We start from the raw sequence: 14,634 nt of genomic DNA, 5'->3' as shown, positions 1-14,634 counted from the left end.
TTTGTTTTTTTTTTCTCTTCTCACTCTTTCTGTCCAGGGTGGGTGGGGGTGGGGGGGGGGGGTTTATGTATTAAAATTTTTGTTATACGGGTAGGCAGTTATGTTTGCTGAAATGTCTTTTCTGTATTTGGCATAATTATGGAAATTTTTCATAAATAAATATAAATTAAAAAAAAAAGCATTGATTCTCAGTCACACTATGGCCGGGAGACAGTCAGTTATTGACAGGTCAATAATTTTCACAGTCGTATTGAACAACGGCCGTTGTTTTAATTGGTTTCAATGCAGCACATTTCTATGGCAAGAACGGCCATTGTTTTAATCGGCAACAACAGCCGTTCTTGTCATAAAAAATACATAGTTTGAACAAAGCCATCGACTGTATCCATGTTTTCCAGGACTCCCTAAGGCTGCGTCTAACTTCGACCACCGCTACTCAAATGCTGCACGCACGGGCTCGAACGAACACGAGCGTGCTTGAAGTTTTGCAGTGATTAGGACGCGTGTTATGTCGAAACGCGTTGCAACCTTAACGATGGATTTATATTTTATCTGTGGATTTAAATAAAGGAAATAATTTTTACGGGATTGGATTTTGCCATGGACTTTTTTCCTTTTATAATACTCGTGCAATTGCTCTAGTCCCTGAATGTCTGTGGCGCTGCCCCGGAGTCCATGTGATAATAGGGGGAGGTTCAGACTTATTTTTATGGCATTTTTGTGGTTGTAGCGGTTTTTTTAATTAAATTTTTTCGCATACAAAGCTGTGCTTAAAGTTTGCTCAACTCTACTAGCGATCCTTCATTCTGATCAACAAATGATGACATTGGAAAACCTATTTAAGACCTATACCATAATTTCATGCCTACAGAATTCTAAGGGGTCCCAGGGTATCTCGGCATGCTTCTGATTTTAAACGACAAAGTAAATTGGACAAGAGCAAAAACAAAAAGTTTCTAATCAGTCACTGTATTGTGTGGTCTTGTATGCGGAGGACACTATCAGCACAGTATGGAGCCACACCGAGCACCACACCTCAGCTCTGCCATGTGCATGAGGCCATCACTAAATACTCCATTTCATTAAATAATCAGGTTTGGGTAATAACTATATTAATAAATCTAGATCCATTAACACAATCATGTCCATTAAGCTTATGACCGCGTACCTGAAAGTCTCTATCATAAGTAACTTAGTTGCTATGGGAAAATTCTAATTATTTTCCACTTTCACACAGTTACTAGTCTACATTGGATACAGTACTATATAAAGCTAAGAATATACACTCACTTATGGGCACCACTAGAATAGCAGGGAAGGTGAAATATACAGGCGTTCTGCACTCACCACAGTAGAACGCTCCTTGCTGCAGCTCTATACTCCACTAGTGATAGTGGCTACTGACAGTGCAGCTTTCTTTGCTGGCCTGGCCACATGTGACATGCATGTAATCTCTAGAGAAGATATGGAAAACTGACGACTAGGTTATCAACCAGAAACAGCAGTGACGTCCAACCTAACCTGCAGTATAGTTTCACAGCTGGTGCACTGGTGTGTGCGTGTTTGTAACCACTGTTCTGCCATAACATTAAAACCACCTGCCCAAGTGAACAGCAGCTGGGCTGCAGTTACAGATCATAAAGACTACACAGTGCCATGACGGGGCTGGGAGTGTTAGTAAGTTTTTATGGTTTGACATATATAGATCTTGTAATTTTATTTTACCTCATTTTCAAGTTTTTATTATTTTTTTTAATTCATTTTAATATTTATATTTATTTTAATATTTATATTATTTATTTTAATATTTAATATTTTTATTCATTTTGTCAATTCAAATGAGAAATGACAATTTAAAAGATTCAGTCGATATTTTGGTTCTAAACGCATGGCTACTAAATGGAGTCATGCACTTGTGTTAAACTGGTGTAAATCATAGTAGAATCTTTGTTATTTCTATTTAAAGGGGTACTCAAAAGAAAATTCGTTCACATCAACTGATGTCAAAAAGTTATACAGATTTGTAAATGACTTCTATTTAAAAATATCAAGTCTACCAGTACTTATCAGCTGCTGTATGACCTGTAGGAAGTGGTATATTCTTTCCAGTCTGACATAGTGCTCTCTGCTGCTATCTCCGTCCATGTTCCTGAACAAGGAATAGTTTTCTAAGAGCTTTTGCTACAGCTCTGGACAGTTCCTGCCAGAGACAGAGGTGGCAGAGGAGCACTGCGTCAGACTGGAAAGAATACACCACTTCCTGCAGGGCATGCAGCAGCTGATAAGTATTGGAAGGGTTGAGATTTTTAAATAGAAGTAAATTACACACACACACATATATATATATATATATATATATATATATATATATATATATATATATAACTTTCTGACTTCAGTTCATATAAATCAAGAATGAGGAACCTTTGACCCTCCAGCTTTTAAAAAACTACAATTCCCATCATGCCTGGACAGCCAAAGCTAGTTTTGCAGCAGCTGGAAGGCCAAAGGTTCACCAGCCCTGATATAAAGGAACAAAAATGTTGCCGGAGTTCCCCTTCAATACAAACAACTACTGTAAATACATCATTGTGTAAGCTCCATACGGTCCTGAGGTTTTTACATGTTATGGTGAGGTCTACATAGCCCTTAGGTTATGGTGTCGTTCTCTAATGAGAAAATATGCAGAATCTCTGAGGGTGACCTCTAATGATTTCTGCCTTGTATTTGCATTCTTTCCCTCACATATTTTATTATAGTTTTGTTTGCAAATCTGCTATATTTAAAGGCTAATTCACATCCTGGTTGCCTTGGATTTTCACAGTGTGAACTGCTGCTTATATTCCCATTGGAAACAATGGGACATGCATTGTACCAGGTTTTCTTAATACATGTCCAAATCCATACAGAAAATCAGTGTGATCCAAGCCTTAGCCTCCTTCAAACGTTCAGTGATTTTTCAGGACCGATATTATGTCTACAATCCACAAAAACATAGTCTGTAATTGCTTCTGTGATCAGTATTATTTGCGGATGTTACTTCCATAAAAATTATGCAAAAATTACAGACTCTCCCATAAACTCCTATGGACAAAGATTGCGGATCTGTAGACCTATGGACAGTGTTAATAGCCCAATAGAAACCAATGTGTCCTAAATTTGTCCGTAACTGCGGATCCGCAATTATGGATTCATTTATGAGGCCTTATGGGTAGGACTGCTTTATGGCTTTACCCTTAATTCAAGGGATAAAACTTCAAACACACTAAACTGGTTGGGCAAGCTTTTGATTAATACAGTGGTGTTTTGGTTTAAGAGCTCACAGTTTTTCAAAATTGTAACTTGGTTTAAGAGCATTGCTTATTAAGTATTATATTAAGGGTGCCTTCACACCTACTGACTCGCAGCGTTAATAACGCTGCGAGTCGGCTAGGTCCTGGTAGATCACTGTCATTACATACACGCAGCGGTCTGAACGACCGCTGCGTGTATGTAAATCTGCCGGCCGCTTAACCCCTTCTGATGCTGCCCGCCTCCCGCTCCAGCTCTGTATACATTACCTGTCCTCGCTCCACGGGGTCCCGGCGTCCTGCTCTCCCGCCCGGCCAATCAGTGGCTGTGGCAGGGCAACACATTGATCAGCCGGGCGGGAGAGCAGGACGCAGGGACCCCGTGCAGCGAGGACAGGTAAATGTATACAGAGCGGAGCAGGGGAGGCGGGCGGCATCAGAAGGGGTTAAGCGGTCGGCAGATTTACATACACGCAGCGGTCGTTCAGACCGCTGCGTGTATGTAATGACAGTGATCTGCCAGGACCTAGCCGACTCGCATCGTTATTAACGCTGCGAGTCGGTAGGTGTGAAGGCACCCTAAAATTGCAAGCAAATTATTGCAACCTAATAAAAGGATAAAAAGTGTTAAAAAAAACAGCACAAAAATTTTTTTTTAGACTCAAAAAAGCATAGCCTAACTCTTCCAAAACCATTCTTGGGGGTGACAGCATTATACAAGAGAGCAAGGAGGGTGAAAAAAGCTGTACAAGAACAGCAACTACACACAGCAGATCAATAACGGAAAAAATTATGTAAACAGAAGACAGGAATGAGATAAAATACCTTTCCGATGTGGCTGCAGATATATATAAATATAATATATATAATCGCTCCTAGATTATAATCTAGTCTTTCTTCCCAGAGCCGCACCAGGTGAAGCTAGCAGAGACTTGTCGCAGTAACTCGGGATGTACATTAATGGGCTCCTGAGGAACCTGGTCGTCCTAACAACCTGCCCATTTCTCTCTTGATGTCATTTGTTTTGCATCAAGTAACAAGCAATGTCATTCTGATGCTGGATTTCCATCTAGTCTCCAATTAGTAGACTGAACACTACACTAAATATCTGATAATTGTGCAGTTTCTTTTTCAAATAGAGAAAGCAAAAAAAAAAAATTAAAAGTATAATTTAATTACCAGTTCTCTAACATAGTATACTTAGACTAGACAGGCGAAGGGTCCAGGAATGGATCTTAAAAGAGGAGAAATCTCATTCTTTCCTTTATGGCCTGTTCTCTGTTTATAGTCTGTTCCTGGCTTTAGCTTCAAAAATTTTACAGATATCTGTGTGTGTAAAAGGACCCTAAGACTAGGTTTGAACACCATCGAAACAACAGACGCTTATTTAACGCCCGTCATTTAACAAAAAAAAAAAATTATTTTAAAACAACCACCTTTTTTGAATAATAGCAATAGTTATACAATAAGGGGCAGCGTTATTTGTTGTTAAGAAAAAAAAACATCCAATAAAAGTGGACATTATTTTAAGAGTGTATGACCATAGCCTAAGAATATTTATTTGATAACTATGTTATTTATACACACACAGTGGTACCTCGTTTCTCGAACTTAATTGGTTCCGGAAGGCAGTTTGAGAACCAAGCAGTGTCTTCCCATAGGAAATAATGTAAATGTGATTAATTGGTTCCAGCAGCCACCAATAATTCCCTACAATACTAATTTAATATACTAATAAGTGCTCAGTATAATCACTACAGTACAGAACAGCACTATACTGTGCAGGACATTAAACATAAGAAATGTTCATCAGAACCAGCAATTATAGTACAGTAGTCACCAACTCATCACCTATCCTTTACTGTATAGCGTGCCCCCCATCCAAGCAATGTAATGTATGGGAGATGGTGGTGCACTGCCTGTACTACTACTGCACTGTATACGCTCTCCAGCAGTCTTATACAGCACTGTACTGTATGTAAAGCCTCACCAGTGCTAAACTTACCAGGTACAACCCACCATCCACGCTCGCAAAAACGTTCGGTTGGCCCTGGGTTCCTCCTAATGCAGGGCAATGCTAGATCTCATGTGGCTGGAGTATGTGGCATTGAATGGACTATGGACTGCCCCGCCCGTTCCCCAGACCTGAACCCAATTCAGCACATCTGGGACATCATGTCTCGCTCTATCCACCAACGTCACGTTGCCCCACAGACTGTCCAGGAGATGCTTTAGTCCAGGTCTGGGAGGAGACCCCTCAGTAGACCATCCGCCAACTCATCAGGAGCATTCCCAGGCTTTGTAGGGAGGTCATACAGGCACGTGGAGGCCGCACACAATACTCATCCTTATTTTGACTTGTTTTAAGGACATTACATCAACATTGGATCAGCCTGGAGTGTTTTTTTCCACTTTAATTTTGGGTGTGACTCCAAATCCAGGCCTCCATTGGGTAATAAATTTAATTTCCATTGATTATTCTTGTGTGATATTGTTGTCAGCACATTCCAATTTGTACAGAACAAAGTATTCAATGAAAATATTTCATCCATTCAGATCTAGGATGTGCTATTTGAATGTCCCTTTCTTTTCAGCAGTGTATATACTGTATATATAATTCTTGATGTATCGTGGTTCTGAAATTATATACATCACTAGTTTATGGGTAATACGTAAATCGGCTCTCTAGGAGTTAAACATTGAAGGTCATTCTTTATACTAGCCCACCAATGTGGTTTGATCAGTAGGTCCCCTCAGGACCCCTGGTGATCAACAAAATAAAAGGATCATAATGGCTGTATGGATTGTGTCTGGCATTCCATTCAAAAAGGCCACAGTTCTAAATCCATACACAGCCAATATCTTACATTCATCAAACAAGTAGAAAAACTACTCAACTATATAAAGCTCCAATAAATAAATGCAAAAGAAGAGCCCGTGGAGCCTCACTGAAGAGTCTCGAAACACCGGACTAGCCAGATATCCCTCCAGGAAGGACCCAGCCAAGGGGTGGCTCCTGTAAGGAAACCACCAAAACCACCATATTAAGTGGCCCTATAAGTCAATGTAATGACAAGGGAAAAACCAAGGCCAGGTATCCATCCACAGACAGCTGTTTCGGGGTGTTGTCCCTCGTCAGTGTGGAGCAGGACTCTGGCTAGGTGGGAGCAATGCCAAAACACTGCTGGGTGCTAGTGAAAGCGCTCAATGCAGTGAAATCCTAAGTGCATTGCACCCTGGGAAACATGAATCTGCAAAAGAAAAGCCTGTGGGGCCTCACTGAAGAGTCTCAAAACACAGGACTAGCCAGATATCCCTCCAGGAAGGACGCAGCCAAGGCATATACACTCACCAGCCACTTTAATAGGTACACCATGCTAGTAACGGGTGGTCTTCTGCTGCTGTAGCCCATCTGCCTCAAAGTTTGACGTACTGTGCGTTCAGAGATGCTCTTCTGCCTACCTTGGATGTAACGGTTGGCTATTTGAGTCACTGTTGCCTTTCTATCAGCTCGAACCAGTCTGCCCATTCTCCTCTGACCTCTGGCATCAACAAGGCATTTCCGCCCACAGAACTGCCGCTCACTGGATGTTTTTTCTTTTTCGGACCATTCTCTGTAAACTCTAGAGATGGTTGTGCGTGAAAATCCCAGTAGATCAGCAGTTTCTGAAATACTCAAACCAGCCCTTCTGGCACCAACAACCATGCCACGTTCAAAGGCACTCAAATCACCTTTCTTCCCCATACTGATGCTCGGTTTGAACTGCAGGAGATTGTCTTGACAATGTCTACATGCCTAAATGCACTGAGTTGCCGCCATGTGATTGGCTGATTAGAAATTAAGTGGTAACGTGCAGTTGGACAGGTGTAACTAATAAAGTGGCCGGTGAGTGTATATCATATAATTTACACATGTCAAAGCAGAGACAATACAGACAGATGTGTGTCCAGCTAACATATTTCAGCTTGTTCTCTCTTTAGTGTATAGTGTTGCAGCAATATACTGTAGCATGTGAGGTAATCCTATGCGGCATGATAGTCGTGCTATACCTAACCAATATATTTATATATTGCATCCCTTATGTACTGCATAATAAACATGCTAGTCTTACCCATCCATACTCCCCATGGGTCCTCCTGAAATGTCTTGTGGTCCCTTGCTGAATAGTATTTTCATAGTCTTTTTCAACCAAAACCAGGAGTGGGTTGAAAACACATAAGCTGTGCAAATCTTTTCATTATAATTCTGCCCTGCCAGTTCCATTCCTGATTTTGGTTGAAAAATTACTGACGGGAAATATTATGTGTGAACATAGCCTTAAAAGGGGTTTTCTAAGAAGCAAAAACAGATGAGCTAAAGAAGTTGGAATAGCGTCTTCCAGCTCAGGCTGATCAAACTCTGCCAAGAGACTGAAGCCACAAGTACGCACTGTATTGTTAGTAGATGTAGAAGAAACATACGACACAAGGAGAACAGTAACAGCACAGGTATCTGGTATATACCTATGTCACAGGACAGCATCATGCCTGAACAAAGCAACCCATAAAAGAAGCCTCAAACACCAACATTATGTACGCATCTGCTCAACTATAAAATAACCGTGAGAACAACACAAAGCAAGAAAGCAAAAACACGTTACCTATATGGAGGCGGCCATGTTGCTACGGAGAGGAATTGTGCTCAGGATCTCCGGAAACCTAAATGCTTACAGCTGGCAGGATGCGGCTTCTCATGCGTTAACCCTTACAGTCATCCAGCATTTATAAGAAGGAAGTTACTCTCATCCGTGATTAGGACTGTATATGAACATGAAGTCAATACATGACGAGTAAAGTACAGGGTATGTGCAAGAAGCAAGATACCTTTTCTTCTGTCTGATGTGAGGTCTTGCATAAATAGCATCAGAGTAAATGGTTAAGTATTTCCGTGGAGTACTATTACATAGTGTAGTGTACAGCCTGTCATTGTGGAGAGAGCAGTGCACAGACGGCTCTGCCCTCCCAATATCACATTGATATTACTGTGTAAATGCACCAGAAAACTATCTTCTTTTTCTTAGTTTGTAAACAATATTGTGTAATATACGTGTAATATAAAAGGATTCTCAGGTCTCTTTTTTCATAAACAAACAAACAAAAAAAACAAAAAACAAAAATATATATACAGTGGTGCCTAGGGTTATAAACATAATTCGTTCAGGGACCGTGCTTGTAATCCAAATCCACTCTTACACCAAAGCATATTTTCCCATAAGAAAGCATAGAAATGCAGACAATTGGTTCCACACCCCAAAAATAATAATTAATTATTCTGAATAACATGCTAAACAAATGAAACAAACATTCAGAAACAGCAGAATATGTGATATTATTAACCCCTTCGGGACCAGGCTAATTTTCGTTTTTTCCTCCTTGTGCTTAAAAGGCCATAGCACTTGCATTTTTACACCTAGAGACCCACATGAGCCCTTATTTTTTGCGTCACTAATTGTACTTTGCAATGACAGGCTGAATTTTTGCATAAAGAACACTGCGAAACCAGAAAAAAATTCAAAGTGTGGTGAAATTGAAAAAAAATACGCATTTCTTTTATTTGGGGGAAATGTGTTTTTACGCCATTTGCCCTGGGGTAAAACTGACTTGTTATGCATGTTCCTCAAGTCGTTACGATTAAAACGATATATAACATGTATAACTTATATTGTATCGGATGGCCTGTAAAAAATTCAAACCATTGTTAACCAATATACGTTCCTTAAAATCGCTCCATTCCCTGACTTATAATGCTTTTATCCTCAGGTCTATGGGGCTGTGTGAGGTGTCATTTTTTGCGCCACGATGTGATCTTTCTATCGGTACCTTGATTGCGCATATACGACTTTTTGATCGCTTTTTATTACATTTTTTCTGGATTTGATGCGACCAAAAATGCGCAATTTTGCACTTTGGGATTTTTTTGCACTGCCGCCATTTACCGTGCAAGATCAGGAATGTGATTAATTAATAGTTCGGGCGATTACGCACGCGGCGATACCAAACATGTTTATTTATTTATTTGTTTACTTTTATTTAAAACCTGGGAAAAGGGGGGTGATTCAGACTTTTATTAGGGGATTTGGCTTTTTACTATAAACAACACTTTTTTTTTTACACATATACTAGAAGCCCCCCTGGGGGACTTCTAGTATATATACTTTGATCTCTCATTGAGATCTTTGCTGTATAGATATACAGCTAAGATCAATGAGATCGGCACTCGTTTGCTTTCGGCTGCTGCAGCCGGAAACATACAAGTGCCGAGCCGGGGACGGCGCCATCTTGGACGAGTCCCCGGCCGGCATCAGACAGGGAGATCGCTCCTCCGGGACAACGTCCCGGAGGAGCGATCTCCGCCACTAGACACCAGGGAAATGCTGTATCCGGTAATCGGATGCAGCTGTCATGTTTGACAGCTGCATCTGATTACTGTATTAGCGGGCACGGCGATCGGACCGTGCCCGCTAATACCGGCGGTCCCGGGCTACAAGCGTCGCCGCGCGGCCCCGCTCTGAACGCCCGCACCCACATGAGGACGTACAGTTACGTCCTCGTGCGGGAAAGGGTTAAGTTACTGTACAGTAATGGAGAGGATGGGAAACACAAGGGCGGACAGAGACTGCAGGGAGCATGAAGGAATGAGCGGGGCAGATGTGGGCACATACATGCAGCACTCTCTGTCCAGGAAGAGAGAGGGGTTACAGCTACAGAGAGATTACCTCCACTGTCCTGTCCCCTGATGCAAGCCCCAGCCTGAAGTGGATCTGCTAGGATTTGAAAAGTGAGCGAGACTTCCTGGGTCAGAGTACAGGGCTGTAGACCACCTATGCAGGCCATGTCCCTCCCCCACTTCCCCTCCCACCCAGTACAGGGAGCTCTTACACCAAAGCAATGCTCTTAAACCAAGTTACAATTTTAAAAAACTGTGAGCTCTTCTTGCAAAACTCTCTTAATCCAAGTTACTATTAAACCAAGGTACCACTGTATAAATACATACACACACATATATATATAATTTTTCAAAAGACAATGTAATACTTGTTCTGTATTACACCCAGGGCCGTATTTACAGCTGGTGTTACACTAGGCACCAGTGAATATTCCAGATTTGGCAGAATTTGTCAGAAATACACAGCAAAACCCACATGAGTCTGGTGCACTGTAAATCTCATCACTATACACAGAAAACACAGGATTTTTTTTCCTACAGCATTGCAGCAGCTTTTACAAAACAATTATTTATATATTTATTTTTTACTCACAACTGTATCCATGTTTTCCTGGGGTCCCTAGGGCTGCATCCAACTTCTCCAGCCACAGGTAATCAAATGCTGAGCATTTGGGGGTAAACTATAGGTACCTGGCACCTTAAGGCCATGCTTACACAGTGTATGAACATTGGCCGTTGTTTGACGCGGCCGTGTCAAACAACGGACGATGTCCGACATGTTCACCTGGCCAATACTGCAGTATCAGCTGGATGAACATCACTTTATTTTAATTAGAATGGGGGCACACAGGTGTGCTCACGCTTCAATCTGCCATAGATGACAGTGTAAAGTACGGCCGGGAGCCGTACTTTACATTATGAGCACAGCCTATTTTGTATGGCGGTTGTTCACTTAATAGCGGCCGTACAAAATAGACCTCTCTATTTTGTGCGGCCGCAGAGAATGGCTGTAGTGTATACAGTGTGCGTACACTGCGCCCGTTGTTCCATATACTGCCATGCAATTGAGCTGTTAAACAGCGGCCATTGTTGCACTCTGCAACAACAGCCGTTGGTTAAGAGACAAATACAGTTTGTGAACATACAGTGTCTAAGCCTGGAATCACACACAGCAGTATCTTCTCTGAATACGGCCACAGCAGTGGATTAAGTGGATTAAAATGGGATGGAAAATATAAATGTTCTTCTCTTTCCTGTTGGATCCACATCGGATTTTGCCACAAACACTGCGGTGCCAGTTTAGAAAAAAAAGCTGTGTGTAAAACCTGCATAAAAACTATAATGTCATATAATTGCTGGGACACACTGGGGGAGACATAGAAGTGTATCCAGCAGTAATCCTCAATGTGGCAGTTCATACCAGTTTCTATTAAACACAGCTTGATAAATCGGGGTCTCAGACCACCTATTTGCCCTGCTCCATTTTCACCAAACACGCAGCCCTCTTGTCAGACGTAACACAAAAGTTTCTAAAAAATCTCTAAAACAAATAATAAATGTGCTCTGATTATGTAAGACTATGTAAGGATATCTAGGGTCCTATTACACAGAGTGATTTTTAACGATTAACGACTAACAATAAATGATTGCAAACGAGATTGTTTATCGTTAACCTGTAATCGTTCACCATATTACACAGAACGATGCTAGATCGGCGCTCGCTTACAGTTGTTATCGGAAAAATCAGATCAAAACAGATGCACACAAATGCATCAGTTTTTTCTGCATTAAAAGGATGTAAAAAACGCACTGCAAAAACATAGTGTGAACCCAGCCTAACAGTTTAAGGCTGTGTTCACACTACGTATATTTCAGTCAGTATTGTGGTCCTCATATTGCAACCAAAACCAGGAATGGATTAAAAACACAGAACGGATCTGTTCACACAATGTTGAAATTGAGTGGATGGCCGCCATATAACAGTAAATAACAGCCATTATTTCAGTATAACAGCCGTTGTTTTAAAATAACAGCAAATATTTGCCATTAAATGGCGGCCATCCACTCAATTTTAACATTGTGTGAGCAGATCCTTTCTGTGTTTTCAATCCACTCCTGGTTTTGGTTGCAATATGAGGACCACAATACTGACTGAAATATACGTAGTGTGAACCCAGCCTTATAAGGGTACAAACACACATGGCATATACGCTGCGTATTTACTGCTGCGATACGCAGCAGATTGGATCTAAATAACTAAACACAGTATCAAATCTGCTGCGGATCTGCTGCGTGTGTTTGTACCCTAAGACTAGGTTCACACACAGTATATTTTAGTCAGTATTTTAGTCCTTATATTGCAACCAAAACCAGAAGTGGATTAAAAACACAGAAAGGATCTGTTCACACAATGTTGAAATTGAGTGGATGGCCGCCATTTAACGGCAAATATTTGCTGTTATTTTAAGGCAACGGCTGTTATATTGAAATAATGGCCGTTATTTACTGTTATATGGCGGCCATCCACTCAATTTCACCATTGTGTGAACAGATCCTTTCTGTGTTTTCAATCCACTCCTGGTTGAGGTTGCAAAATACTGACCAAATACTGACTGAAATATATTGTGTGAGAACCCAGCCTAAAGAGGAAACCAAGAAGAAATCAGATGCATAGGGAAGAACAGAAGAAAAATGGTCCAGTGTACATCACTGGACCAATTTTCTTCTTTTCTTCCCTATGCATCTGATTTTTGCTTGTTTTTCTCTTTAAACTGTTAGTCTGGGTTCACACTGCGTTTGGTCAGCTATGTATTTGTGTATACTCAAAAAAACATGCCGTTTGATCTGTTTTTTTTCAAAACGGATGGAAAAAACGATGCAATGCAATGCTACTTTTTGATCCTCTTTTTATAATGGAAGTCAATGGAAAAATGGATCAAAACGGATGCACACAAATACATCCGTTTTTCATCAGGTTTTTTTTTTTTTTTTTAAACGGATGAAAAAAACGTAGTGTAAACCCAGCCTGATCTACTTTACTAAAAACAGCACATTTGTTCTCCTTTAGATATATGTATATGGGTTAAGGAACATAAAAATGTTGTTGAATAACTAGTCATGCTACTCCCATTTCCATGGTCCTATTTCGTGATAGTGAGCTGTACTCCTTAGTAAACACGCCACTCACTTTCGGCTCCAAATAAAACTAATGTTAACGTTGCTGCAAGAGAAATGGAAAATGGGCATCTGCAATGTCAACAGTCGACTATTTGCACAATGTTATCTTAAAGGTCGTTTCCTGCATCCTGACAACCGCTACACGTCACTTACCTCCGTTAATGGTGAGCGCAATGTCTTCAGTACTGCAGCTACAAGGCATCAAGTGCTCGACCATACCTACATATAAAATATATTATAAACAGGGAGAAAAAAAAACTAGAAATCCGCCGCAAGTTCAGTACACGAGGGGTTAGGAAGATTAAGGCAGTGCTGAACATTAACCCTGTTTATTGTTTTTCCTAAATAAAGCAGACCTCTAAAAGATCAGCAGCACCTCTCACTTTACTGTAATTGGGAATACAGAGGAAACACCAATGTAATTCCTCATCCACCATTAAAATGAGTTTCCTAAAGTAAATGCACACTTTTATTCTGTTTAGTTTGTTCATTCGCTGAAAACTGTCCCTATTAATCCCTTCATACTTCATAGGTATTAGGAGGGGAAGGTGGTATAATAATCTCATGGTAACAGCCAATGAAAAGGATTCCGGAGGGGTTGGTTTTTGTTCTCCACAAATTCCGCACATTCCTTGAAGCAATGTACATGTTGTATAAGGGTTATCCCTGCAAGACTTCATGTGCCAGCCTGTTAATTATACATAAAGAAATAACTGCGGACACTTGTACAGTAAGAGTGCTGCCTTATAAAGCATAGGAAAAACTGTGAAATTGAGAAAAAATTTTACACCATGTATTCTAAATGATATGCTAACTATTCTGTGGATTATGGTTTTTGTCATGGTATAAAACTTTAAAAAAAAAAAAAAAAAAAAATAATATATACACACACTCACCGGCCACTTTATGAGGTACACCTGTCCAACTGCACGTTACCACTTAATTTCTAATCAGCCAATCACATGGCGGCAACTCAGTGCATTTAGGCATGTAGACATGGTCAAGACAATCTCCTGCAGTTCAAACCGAGCATCAGTATGGGGAAGAAAGGTGATTTGAGTGCCTTTGAACGTGGCATGGTTGTTGGTGCCAGAAGGGCTGGTCTGAGTATTTCAGAAACTGCTGATCTACTGGGATTTTCACGCACAACCATCTCTAGGGTTTACAGAGAATGGTCCGAAAAAGAAAAAACATCCAGTGAGCGGCAGTTCTGTGGGCGGAAATGCCTTGTTGATGCCAGAGGTCAGAGGAGAATGGGCAGACTGGTTCAAGCTGATAGAAAGGCAACAGTGACTCAAATAGCCAACCGTTACAACCAAGGTAGGCAGAAGAGCATCTCTGAACGCACAGTATGTCGAACTTTGAGGCAGATGGGCTACAGCAGCAGAAGACCACACCGGGTGCCACTCCTTTCAGCTAAGAACAGGAAACTGAGGCTACAATTTGCACAAGCTCATCGAA

General features: G+C 40.9%; 1 protein-coding gene across 1 annotated transcript in view; it reads right to left on the bottom strand.

Moving 5' to 3' along the window:
* Window positions 1–13,391, bottom strand: part of ABCG2 (ATP binding cassette subfamily G member 2 (JR blood group)) — a 107,355-nt gene extending 93,964 nt beyond the window's left edge. The window contains exon 1 of the mRNA XM_069978265.1: window positions 13,327–13,391. The gene's annotated coding sequence lies outside the window, so the exon portion shown is untranslated. The remainder of the gene's footprint in view (window positions 1–13,326) is intronic.
* Between the last annotated feature and the right edge of the window lie 1,243 nt (window positions 13,392–14,634).

The sequence above is a fragment of the Dendropsophus ebraccatus genome, chromosome 7 (assembly GCF_027789765.1).
Source record: "Dendropsophus ebraccatus isolate aDenEbr1 chromosome 7, aDenEbr1.pat, whole genome shotgun sequence".
Lineage (NCBI taxonomy): Eukaryota > Metazoa > Chordata > Amphibia > Anura > Hylidae > Dendropsophus > Dendropsophus ebraccatus.
This window is presented reverse-complemented; position numbering and strand designations above follow the sequence as displayed.